Here is a 13,597-nt window from a genome sequence, read left to right as displayed (position 1 = left end):
AAAACATGAACATACAGTTAGCCTGTAGATTTGTTCACCTTGAATATAACCATCACCACCTAAAATACAAAATAGGTGTGTCATACCTCAAAATAACTCCAACTGTTGCAACCAAAACATTCTACACAGATGCAACACACATAATCTCTGTGTTTCTTTGTGACTGAATGCTTACATTGTTCCCACAGTATGTCAACAATTGACACACCACTGACATGTTACTCAACATTATCATTTACGTAAGCCACGATGCACAACCTGTAAACCCAAACATGATGTCCAAGCATCATACCAAAATATCAACCTGTAGGAAACAGGAAAGGGGGGGGGGGGGATACCCAAATACCCTAAACCAGTACTCCATTTAGTCATGTATTGACTACATTGTGTATTTTAACCACTTTTCCCTCAGTCACTAGCCTCAAATACAATTAAGCCATACACATGCTGGCTATGCTCTCTCACAAGTCATGGTATCTGCATCAACACATTCCAATTACATTAACTGTGCAATACCACATTAGCCAAAAGTGTCATAATGTTCTTGTGATACAACATTACAATTCGACAAACTCCAAACTGTTTCCAAAAACCAGAAAGTAAATTGCCAACAAACCAAATTACCAGTACAAGCATTGCTCACAGCCCCAAACATTTCAGGGTTCACTTTATATTCATGTAGCAAAACACAATCCCACTGAGCCAGTGTGTTAGTCACATAATCCAAGTATACTATAAATCAAGCATTCAACTAAGTCCGAAAAATAGATCTAGTTTGACACTCACAGCCCCCATGGTACTGTCTTGACCGTCTGGCTCTCCTGGCCTGCTTCAAGGAAGGAAACGAAAGAAACCCCACTTGCCTATTCATTTTATCCTCTTCACAAGCTGGCGCTGTATGCAAACTATCTTCCAACCCAGAACGTTTCCAATTGGCTGAAGTTAACAGACCAATCTGGGATCTAGACTTGCACATCAGCACTTTTCTCACAGAACCCAGCATTGTCAAGGAGAAGGGGAGGGGAGGGGGGGGGGGGGTGATGAAAAGAGGAAGGGAAGGAGGAGGAAAGATCGCCCAGCCCTGATTCTGTTCTAAACAGCTCATGATAAACACACCACACCATGTGGTGACCATTGAGGCAGATGCCATCCTGCCAGAGATCGACATGGGGGGGGGGGGGGGGGGGGGGGGGGGGGGGGGGGGGGGGGGGGGACGGGGTTGAGGGTGATGGGAGTGGAAGGGAAAAGGGCAGGGGGGTGTATAGGAAGAGAATGGTCAGAGGAGATACCATCTTTACTTAGTATTTCTTGATAACTTGCTCCCTCTGCACTTGGCCAAGGGAAGGGGGGGAAAGGGAGAGAGGGTATGGGGAGGGGTGTTGGTGGGGATAGATGCCATGGAATGTGTGTGTGTTGGGGGGGGGGAGGAGAAGAGTAGGGAGGTAGGAAGGAGGGGTCCATCAGTGCGCAGTGTGTCTGAGAAAATCCCATGCTTCCACCATAGGTGCCTGACACACTATAACACAGAGATCACACATCACTCACCACACCATTTTGATACACTATCTGGATCACATTACACACACACACACACACACACACACTGACATGGTGCCTGCACATGTCGCATACCACTCTGACAGTGCCTCCACACAATGCACACACACCATTTTAACACAGTGTCTGCACAAGTAACACACCCCCTGACACAGTGCCTGCACATAATACGCACCACGCACACCATTCTGACACAGTGCCCACAAACAGTGTACACATCACACACACCATTCTGACACAGTGCCCACAAACAGTATACACATCACACACACCATTCTGACACAGTGCCCACAAACAGTATACACATCACACACACCATTCTGACACAGTGCCTGCACACACCACACACATCACACACACCATTCTGACACAGTGCCTGCACACACCACACACATCACACACACCATTCTGACACAGTGCCTGCACACACCACACACATACCATTCTGACACAGTGCCTGCACACACCACACACACCATTCTGACACAGTGCCTGCACACACCACACACATCATTCTTTCACAGTGCCTGCACACACCACACACACCATTCTTACACAATGCCTGCGCACAATACAAACAGCACTTTCACAGTGCCTACACACACAACATACACGCACACACCATTCTGACACAGTGCCTACACACAGTACATACTATAATAAAAGTTATAGCTAAACAAATGTGACGGGGTGGTAAGGTGGTGTTGGAGAAGGTGAAGACAGGTAGAAGGTGTTTGCAGAAGAGAGCCGCAGCCAGGCAAGGTAGACTCGGGAAGGCAGTGCGCTGGTTTTCTTCTTTTATTCTTTCATTCTTCCAGACCAGGAGAGTTCTCTCTTTGTCTGGCACTCGCTCACTCCTTATATTCTGTTCCGCCGAACCGCAAAGCCAGCGCCGCGAAGCAACTCACGAAACCGGCCCTCCGCGAGCCTTGAGGGGCCAAGCTTGTGTTTGTTTGACCAATTTTAGCGGCTTCTGACTTTCGGCTCAGGGAACTAACATAGACATATTATATATCACACAAAACTACAAGAGACGAGCATTTTCTTAAGCTAAACCATTTTCTACAAAATTAATGTAGTTAAAAACTGTAAACAAAAAGAGTCACTGAATGAACGAGCTTTTAACGAGTTCATGTATCATTTTTGTACATTACAACAATTAATACGTCGCAATATGTAATATAATTGCAACAATTAAGTAACTGAACATCCTGAATTTCCAACTATATAAAAATCATCTATAAAATCTGCTTCTAGAGTAAAGATTTTTTATGTAAAAATTCAAGAGAAAACTCAGCGGACAGCTCCCGTGTCGGCACCGCCTGGCGGTGCTTTTGGCACTTGTGATCGACAATGAAATACTTCGTTTAAACCAACTACAACATAATTATACATGCACGATACTAATCAGATTGATAACAGAAATGCAAACATCTGCAAGACACGCTATAAAAATGTCTAGGTATTGTAAAAACATATTTTGCTCAAATCGGCACTGACGAATTCCAATGGCTTGAAGAAGAGATAGTTTTGTGGTGCCGAAATGCCGTCAGACATTTCGTACCATCGCATGCCTATAACTTAGGTGTACACGGAAAGCAGTACACGAGAAGAAGGCTTAATCATTTACATTTTAATGCAAATTCTAAATTTCCACGGCAACTATATCGATTTATAGAAAACGAAGGTATTTTATATGTTTCAACTGAGTGGATTTCGAAGATCGCGCCAAAACTCATTCATATAAATATTAGTTTAAAAAAGTTATAGGCTTTCTGGCCAAATGATATCATTACAGTTGAGAAGTATGATCGTTCTGAAGTTCCATAACACAAAACTATAATCTCATCTACAAGGAAGTGTTTATAATTTAACAAATTGATGAAAATCATAATACGGTTCCCTGTAAAGGGAGATAACTTGTGACCGATTTACAACTTCCTTAGTGACCTTCGGCGAGTCACAAACGTCGTCTGCTAAGCTGGCCCAACGAAGATCGTAGCCAACCCGGCTACACAAACATTAAGATTTATCACATTAACAGTAAAATGAGAACATTGTTAGCAGTAACAAAACAATAGTAACTTTAAAAAAAAAATGAAAACAAGAACAAAAACAAGAAAGGCAAGGCCTTCACGACTCCCTTGTGATACACTTTTTAAAAAAATCCAAGCTATTTATGTATTGAGTGTAATGCATTTACTGTTATATTTATATTTTTTGTATTCTCTAAGCTTGGCACTTTGATCTGAAATTCGACCCAACAAAAGATCTGTCATTATTATAATTTTTTGTTCAAACAGGAACTTCTTTTACTAAGCATGGAAGTTTTATTTATTGCAAACGTTTTGGTGTAGACAGTAGAACAAGGGAAATTACTCTGCTGGGGAACTTAGTTTGCTTTAAACTGATCTTTCTCATCTTAAACATTACATTTTAAAATTATACTCAATACATAAAAAGCTTGGATTTTTTTTTTAAAGTGCATCACAAGTGAGTCTTGAAGGCCTTGCCTCTCTTGTTTCAAAATGTAATGTTTAACATGAGAAAGATCAGTTTAAAGCAAATTAACTCCACTAGCATTACAGAGTAATTTCCCTTTTTTACTATCTGCACCAAAACGTTTGCAAAAAAATAAAACTTCCATGCTTAGCAAAAGAAGTTCCTGTTTGAACAAAAAATGATAATAATGACTGCTCTAGCTGTTGGGTCGAATATCAGATCAAAGTGCCAAGTTTAGAGAATACAAAAAAACATAAATATAACAGTAAATGCAGTTTGCATATAATTAGGCTTCATTCTTTATTTTTGTGTGCCCATCCCAGAAGCGCAATATTGTTTTAAACAAGATGACTGGAAAGAACTGAATTTTTCCTATTTTTATGCCAAATTTGGTGTCAACTGACAAAGTAGTTGCAGAGAAAATGTCAATGTTAAAGTTTACCACTGACACACAGACACACACACACACACACACACACACACACACAGACAACCGAACACCGGGTTAAAACATAGACTCACTTCGTTTACACAAGTGAGTCAACAAGAAAAACTTCAAGCACTTAACGTCTACAAGAACAATATCAGTAACAATAGCGAAATAGCTAGAACAATGATGATATCTATAACGAACTTGCGAACAAACACAAATAAGAAGAAAAGTTACCACTGCAACAATAACAAACCAAACCTTTGCTGTAAGAACATCAACAAAAACAACAATGATTTTTTTTTTTTTTTTTTTTTTAATTAACCTGACTGCGTTGTTGATGTACGGCGTACGTCATGAGATGTCGCTCACCAATGCTGTATTGACGTGCGCCGCACGTCATGTTACAACGTTCTGTTTCGAGTCCCGCATTACAGAAAATACAGTCTGCTATTAAATTAGCTCCCCTGAGTGATAGCTCTTTATCTCCTGAGTTCCATAAGCTAAAATTATTTGTTGGATTGTCATATTTATGGCGAAAGTTTTGCAAGTTTGTACAAAGCTCAAGTTGTGTTTGCAAAACCATGGCTGAACGCAGACTAACCCCAACACTTGCACTTGTATTGAAAGAATTCTTTCGCGATGCAAACAGTAGAGATGAAGATTGTGGACTGAGTTTCAGTTTCAGTAGCTCAAGGAGGCGTCACTGCGTTCGGACAAAACCATATGCGCTACACCACATCTGCCAAGCAGATGCCTGACCAGCAGCGTAACCCAACACGCTTAGTCAGGCCTTGAGAGAGAAAAAAAGGGGGGGGGGAATAAATAATAGATAAGCTTACATAAATAAATAAATAAATAAATAATAATTATAATATGGAGATGTGGACTGAATGAGATAGAACTGCGTGAAGTTGATGCCGAACACGCTGATTTTAACAGTGGAGGGGGGTGGGAGGTGGAATTGCTTGACAAAACTGAAGACAGACAAGCTCAGTTGATTAAAGATGCAGGTGGGTGTTTACGAGGTTTGTCAGTTTATTATTTGCTTTCTGTTTGTTGTAACAATGAATATGACTGCATTGTGTGTGTTTTGAATGTGTTAGCTGTGGTAAGTAGCTTCGTCAGTCACTGATCAGTGTGTGAGTGAGAGAGAGTGTCAGTCACATGGGTACTGTGTGTGACCATCACAGCCCAAGGGGGCGTGGCTTGCTGGTTGGCTCATTGTTGATGACAGCGTGTGTCGCTCGCCTAGGACTTTCTGTGTGTACGTTCCCGAGTGTTTATTGGTTTGTTGTTGTTATTGTTGTTGTTTTTTGTTTTGTGTGTGTGTGTGTGTGTGTGAGAGAGAGAGAGAGTGGGGGAAGGGGGGTGAGGAGATGTTTATAAAACTGAAATCAGAGAATGATATATAGAATTGTATGCCTAAATTACTTTGTAAATGCAACACTTGTAGAAGTGTGTGAGTGTGTGTGTGTGTGTGTGTGTGTGTGTGTGTGTGTGTGTGTGTGTGTTGTCATTTTGTTTTGTATGAGAAAAAGAGAATGAAGGGGGTGTGGCATACCATGAACCAGTTTCAGTGTGTGTGTGTTTGGGGGGTTTGGGGTGGGGTAGGTGTGTGTGTTTGTATTTCAGCTTCTGAAAACAATCAGAAATAAAATGGTACCATTTCATGATCTTTTTATATGTAAAAAAACACACACACACACAAAAAAACAAAAACAAACAAAAACAAAAACATAGTCTTTTATGCAATGTGTTTCAGGTATGCAGCATGGTGATGATCATGATGTTCATCCTGTGTGTGTGTGTGTGAGAGAGAGAGAGAGAGAGAGAGAGAGAGAGAGTTGTCATTTTGTTTTGTATGAGAAAGAGAGAATGAAGGGGGTGTGGCATGCCATGAACCAGTTTCAGTGTGTGGGTGTTGGTGTTTTGGGGGTGTGTGTTTGTATTTCAGCTTCTGAAAACAATCAGAAATAAAATGGTACCATTTCATGATCTTTTTATATGTAAAATTTATGCAATGTGTTTCAGGTATGCAGCATGATGATGATCATGATGTTCATCCTGGACCATCTGGAGTTGACAACTTGCCACAAACCTACAGCTGAAGACCAGCAGCAGCAAGACCAAAGGGCAGTAAACAAGCCTCCAGCAATTCTGGATTACAACAAAAACATGGGTGCCATGGACCATCATGACCAACAACTGCAGCCCTACGATGCCACAAGGAAAACCCTGAAGTGGTACAAATAGCTGTGTGTGCATTTTCTACAAATTGCCATGCTGAATGCACACATCCTCTACAAAAAGCAGGCAACAGCAGTACACTCCTGGACTTCAGAAGGATGTAATTAGTGCCATGATTTTTGGTGACCAAGACCAAGACACTGCTAAAGATGACCACACTGTTTGTCTTGTGTGGACAACACTTCATCCCATCTAACCCACAGAAGGCCTGGCCACAAAGGAGGTGCAGAGTCTGCTGGAAGAAAGGACAAAGAAAGGATGTGAGGTTCTGCTGCCCAGACTGCCCCAGCAAACCAGCACTGTGTCTTGAAGACTGTTTCTGCAAGTACCACACACAGCGTTTTTACTGGTGATAGATGCTGGGTGAGTACACCCTTTTCATTCTTTGTGTGGACTGTGTTGGAGTCTTATGCACCTAGACACTGTTGCTCAGCCTTGACAGTGTGTGTGGTTGATCACAACAGTCACAAGAAAGACTGTTTGATAACCTGGTTGATATTGTAGCACCTACATGATGGAATGACAGTCCCATTTTTTTAATATTATTATTAATGCATTTTATGGAATTTTTCTGTCAGATTGACTCATTATTTGAACATGTGAGTATTAAAAACAAAATCTTGGTTCATTTTCCTTTCATTTGATATATACCTTTATGCACTTCAGTACTTTTTGAAATAAAAGCAAATTAAAATCATTGGCGTGTTTTTCTTGTTTTTCTGAAAAGTTTCTCAGCGTAGGCCATAGCAAAACGTACTAGCAGTGAAGGGGTTCGTAACAGCAATAATGACTTAATGATTAAAACAATACAAGATGTTCGTACTTCGAATTCGAAGATGACCATGGCTTCAAAAATCAGATGGAAGATCAGTGGCTGCATGTGGGTCCTGAGGTGACTGATGAAGCCAAACCAATGAAGGCTCACCCACTGACGTGTGGGACACAAGTCAGTGGGTGCTCTCATGGCAGTGGATACTGCTCGGGCCTTGTGCACAGCACGCTTTCGTTGCGTCTCAGTGATGTGCCTGGCTTCAGCTGCATGGGCTCCTGTGGTGATTTTGCTGTGCCAAGCTGGATGGTCAAAAGCAGGCGTCTCCACGTGTTGACGTCAACGCCCGGGTCTTTGAAGGACGCTTTGAGGCAGTCTTTGTAGCGTTTCTTCTGCCCTCCAACTGAATGCTTGCCCTGACACCGACAGTTCTCCGTACAGCAGCTGCTTAGGCGGTCGACTGTCTGGCATTTTGACCACATGTCCAGCCTACCTGGCTTGGGCTTTCTGCAGGAGGGTATAGATGGTGCAGAGGCCAGCTCGTTCCAGGACCTCCATGTCAGGGACTTTGTCCCGCCACCTGATGTGGAGTAGTCTGCAGAGACAGGTCAGGTGGGAGCGCCTGAGGTGTTTGGCATGTCTACTGTAGTCAGTCCAGGTTTCGTTGGCATAAAGGAGGGTGGTAAGAACCACTGCACAGTAGACCTTCAGCTTGGTGGTAGCGCTGAGTCCTCTCTGCTCCCAGATGTTTTCATGGAGTCTCCCAAAGGCGGCGCTGGCTTTGGCGATTCTGTTGTTGACCTCAGCGTCTATGTTCACTGCGCAAGAGAGTGTGCTGCCCAAGTAGGTGAAGTTGTCGACTGCCTGGAGGTTTTGCCCCTCCACTGTTATGTGTGGCTCCTAGTAATGACTTTCCTGGGGCAGGCTGGTACATAACTTCGGTCTTTTTGGCTGATGGTGAAACTGGGCCGAAGTTATTGCAAGCTTGTCAGAAGCAGTCCGTGTCACACTGCATCTTCTGCTCTGTGCTGGCGTTGAGTGTGCAAACTGAACAAGAAGTCTCTAATGACAGTCTCTTTCACCTTTCGTAACAGCCTGCAGGCGCCTGGTGAGGTTGAAAAATCTCCTGTCAGTCCTGTACCTGACATGGATTCCTTCTTCGCAGTCACGGAAGGCATCTGTTTGCATGGCAGAGCATACCATTCTGAACAGAGTCGGGGCCAGAACGCAGCCTTGTTTGACTGACGCCGTTTGTCAATGAGAAGGCCTCTGACTCGTTTCTGTCATCTAGAACTTTCACCATCATGCCGTCACGGAACTGCTGGACAATTGTAATGAACTTGCTGGGGCAGCCAAAGTTCGATTATCTTCTGTGCTGACCCGTATCGAAAGCCTAATTGGTCACACTGACAAAAAAGTAAAGGTCATGAAGAGGCCAGTCGCTGTGTTACTTCTGGCATTTTTCCTGGAGTTGGCACGTAGCAAAATTCATGTCCGCAGTCCCACATTCAGCACGGAAGCTGCACTGGCTTCCTGGGAGGAGACATTGCTCAAGATGTTCAGGATCAGGATTTGGGGCCTTGTTATATACAACTTAGCCATTTTTGGCTTTTTATGCCCCTTCAGATTTACTCCTTTATATTGTTGGTCATGTCGTTGACTAGCTCAGTCATTTTATCCATCAAAGTCATTTTATCCATAAACTGTGAGGTTCTTAAAGGTATTTATACTAGGTGCACGTTTGATATTGTTCAGTTGTTAATTTGTTCCAATAATTTGTTACTCTGTTACTAAATGTAAACTTTCTGAGATTTGTTCTGGAATACTGTTTAAATATTTTGTCTGTATTGTTTCTTGTAGTGTCTACCCTTGGAGTACAAAAAAAGCATGCTTTTGTTTACATTGTCAAACCCATTTAATATTTTGTACGTCTGTATCAAGTCTCCTCTTACTCTTCTTGCTTTAAAGCCTGAACCGGACTATAAATGGCGGGCGATTTGAATCAAGCCAGTTTCTCACCAGAGTCTGACACTGTGACGTCGGTGAAGGTTTATTCAAAATAAAAGCCTAATAAAGCTACGGTTTGGCTTCATTTATGGCAGAGAGCGAGATTTGCCTAGCAGCTTCCAATCTAGACCTGAATTGACTTTGGAAAGTACAAAATGTGTCAGCTACACGTAATACAAAATTTGAATGCAGAGAAAAGGGGCGCAACCGAAACCTTGCTCTCGGGAGTTAAGACTTTAAGTGATGGTAGGTGTAAGTACTTTAATCTTTCTTGATATGAATAATCTTTTATACTATCGACCAGCTTTGTTGCTCTTCTTTGAGCCCTTTCTATGGCTTGTGACTGCTTTATTTGCGTTGGGTACCATACAGTGTTTCCATATTCTAGGATAGGTCTAACTAATGTTTTATATAACCGTAAGAAAGTAACCTTATCTATAAATGTAAATGCTCTTTTTATTATTCCAATCATTCTGTTTGCTTTGTGTATACTATTTGTTATATGTTTGTCAAATGATAAATTTTTGTCAACTGTGACACCTAAGTCTTTTTCCTCATCACATTTTGATACTTTTATTTCTTTGTCTCCGATTTTCATCATGTACTCTTTCTCTGGGTTTGATTTCCCAATATGAAGTACTTTACATTTTTTAGCATTAAAATATAGATTCCATGTGTCTGACCATTTTACTAATGTTTCAATATCTGTTTGTAAATCCAGATAGAATTTTGGAGAGTTGTATAATTTTGTGTCATCAGCAAAAATTTTACATGAGGAATGATGTACTCTTTAGTTCGCAAGGGAGATCATTTATGAATAAAGTAAATAGTACAGGTCCTAATATACTACCTTGTAGTATGCCACTTATAACATCAGCTTTACTGGAGAAGGAACTACCAATCCTAACCCTTTGAATTCTTTTTGTTAGAAAGTCCCTTGTCCACCCAAGTGTGTTTCCTGTTATTCCGTAAGATTCCAGTTTCTTTAGTAGTCTTTCATGTGGTACAGAGTCAAATGCTTTTTTGAAGTCTAACACATCTATGTTTTCTCCCTTATCTATCTCTTTTGTAAAGTCCTCCATCACTTCCAGAAGTTGAGTCACACATGACCTATTTTTGCGGAATCCATGTTGGCACTCAGCATACAGTTTATTACCAGTCATGTGCTTAACAATAGTCTCTCTTATGAATGATTATAATATTTTACATATGATACATGTTAAGCTCACTGGCCTGTAATTCCCTGGGTCTGTTCTTGTTCCTTTTTTGAAAATTGGTATAACTGTTGCTGTTTTCCAGTCTATGGCCACAGTCTTCTCCTCAGTTGATTTGTTAAAGAGTATGTATAATGGGACTGCAATCTCTTCACTCAGCTCTTTTAGTATTTTTGAAGGAATGGCATCTGGACCACAAGCTTTGTTTGGATTCAGAGTTTGAAGTTTCTTTTTTATAGCTTCAACCGAAACATCTACACACTATCCAAAATCTTACCATTTGACTTTGAAGCTGCACTTAGAGAAGGTACAGTACTTATATCTTCTTTTGTGAAAATACTAGAAAAAAAATCAAAATAACCGCTTTTCCACTGTCTGTTTCTACTGTGTCTCCATCTTTAGTTATTAATGGACTCACTCCTGTTTTCATTTTAGTTTTTGATTGTACATACTCCAGAAAGCTTTAGGGTTATCTCTACATTCATGTGACAGTTTCTTTTCGAATTCTTTTTTTTGCTTCCCTTATTTTTTTATTACATACATTACGTGCCTTTTATTATATTTTTGATAGTTTCTCCTTGTTTGGTAACTAGGAACTTTTGGTACAATTTACGTTTGTTTTTTGTTGATTTTTGTTGTTGTTGTTGTTGGTTGGGTTTTTATGTTTTTAATACAAATTTCAATGTATTTGCATTCATCCACCTTGGTTTCTGTTTATTATTATTTTTGGTGGTTTGCTGTGGGACATTTTTTTCTATTGTAGAATGTAGAGTGGTTTTTATTTCTTTCCAACATTGTTCCACACTGCCTTCATTTAGTTTTTGCCAGTCTATCATCTTTATTTCTTCTCTCAATTGTTTAAAGTTCCCTTTCTTAAAGTCATATGATTGCTTGGGTCCTTCGCATTCCTGGTCATCACCTAAGTACAGTGAGAACATAAGCACTTCATGGTCACTTTTACCTATAGGGGCTAGATGTTCTATATCTGATATTTTGTCTTCATCATTAACTATTACCAAATCCAGTATATTTGCTTTTTGTCATTCTCTTTGTCTTGTTGTTTGCTTTACTATTAGAGTCAAGAATGTATCATGTAAACAGTTTATGAATTTCTGTCCTCTTTCGCCAGAACATGTGCCTTTCCAATTGATATCTGGGAAGTTAAAATCACCTGTAATGCAGACAAAGTCAAACTGTTTCAATCTTTGCTCACTCAACAGATCAAACATTTTTTCTTCATTTTCAGTTGTTGTACTTGGGCTTTTGTATATAGTTCCAATCAGTATCTTCTGTCTATCTTTAGTTGTAAAGGTAATCCACAAGCTTTCTTCAAAGTTATTTCCCATTAGTGTGTGTTCTTTAGCATTTATGGTATCCTTAACATACATTACTATGCATCTTTTGGGTTTCTCATTAAAAAAAATAGTTCATAGCTTGGAATAGAATATTTTTGTATAAGTTGTAAGTTTACTTCTTTTTGTTTTTTGCTATAGATTCTGTTACTATAATGATAATGTGGTTTACTCTCTTCTATCAAAGCAAGCAGTTCATGTTTAGAATGCCATCAGCGTTTGTATACAAAAGTGAATAAGAAACTTTCTGTACAGTTTTTCTAACATTAACAAACTTCTTTTAATAACTATGTACATGGTCTTGTGCTTTGGGGTTAAGTCAATTTTTCCCTTGTCTCCCTGGCCAGGCCTGGGTTTCTATTGGACATTAATTTTTACTATCTTCCTACCTCGGATTCCAATATCCTTCTCTCCCTTCTCTGTTCTCTGTCGGAGTTCTTCCCTCATTTCTTTGTTTCTTTTCTTTCTGATGTTGTATAGTCTGGATTGATGTATACCCTTTCTTTCTGGTCAGTCACTCCTTGGTTCAGTTTCCGAGCGTTCCTCAGAATCTCCCTCTTTGCCTCATTCGTACTAACTTTGAACTTAACAAGGCTAGGTTTGGACCCTAAGTTGGAGTTTCCAAGTCTCACTGGTTCCTTGACAGTATCTTCTTTCAGTTCAGGGCAGGTCTTCCCCACTACTTTCTTTATCTTTGACATGTCCTCTTTCACTCTATGCTCACTATTCTCACCACTACTTTCTGGGACGTTTGTGAAAATCAAGTTTAGCTCTCTTTTTTCTTTCTCTATCTTCTCTTCCCACAGTTCTGTCACCTTCTTCTCTATGACCTCATCTATCTTCTCTTCCAGAGCCTTTCCGCTACACCCCTCCTCTAGTCTTTCTAGCCTTTCACAGTCTACTTTCTCAAACAGTCTGATCAATCGGTCAATCTTTGCTTCTACTTCACTTTTCTTTTCACCCCCCACGCCCCCCCCCCCCCCCCCCCCCCCCCCCCCTCCCCTACAAAAATAATAACAACAACACAATATATAATAGAATCAACAATAATCCGAAAAAGTGAATAACAACGACAAAAAAATAACACACATAATTATTACAACAGCAACTTGTGACAATAATTCTAAGAATAAACAAATATAAGACCAACAACAATAACAATTTGATGAAAAGTAAAAACAAATAAGAGATATGATTGTCAGCATAGTACCCAAACATTTAAAACTACCACGTTTTTGCAGCAATCAGTATATAGACTAGTGCAATTAAAGTGAGTTGAGATGTGTCACAGAGAGAAAGAGAGAGAGAGAGAGTCCAGTCTATGTGTGTTGTCTCTCTCTGTGTGTTTCCGGTCAGATATGGTAACCAGCAGAGCAGAGAGGCAGGCGAACCAACGTCCTGATGTAGTAATTCACTTGCTTTCACGTTTTCAGATTCGGCGGTTTTAGCGCCGCTCAACGTGATTTTTGTTGTTGTTGTTATTTTTGTGTGTTTATTTTGTTGGTGTGTGTGTGTG

The sequence above is a fragment of the Babylonia areolata genome, chromosome 19 (genome assembly GCF_041734735.1).
Source record: "Babylonia areolata isolate BAREFJ2019XMU chromosome 19, ASM4173473v1, whole genome shotgun sequence".
In the NCBI taxonomy this organism is placed as follows: domain Eukaryota; kingdom Metazoa; phylum Mollusca; class Gastropoda; order Neogastropoda; family Buccinidae; genus Babylonia; species Babylonia areolata.
This window is presented reverse-complemented; position numbering follows the sequence as displayed.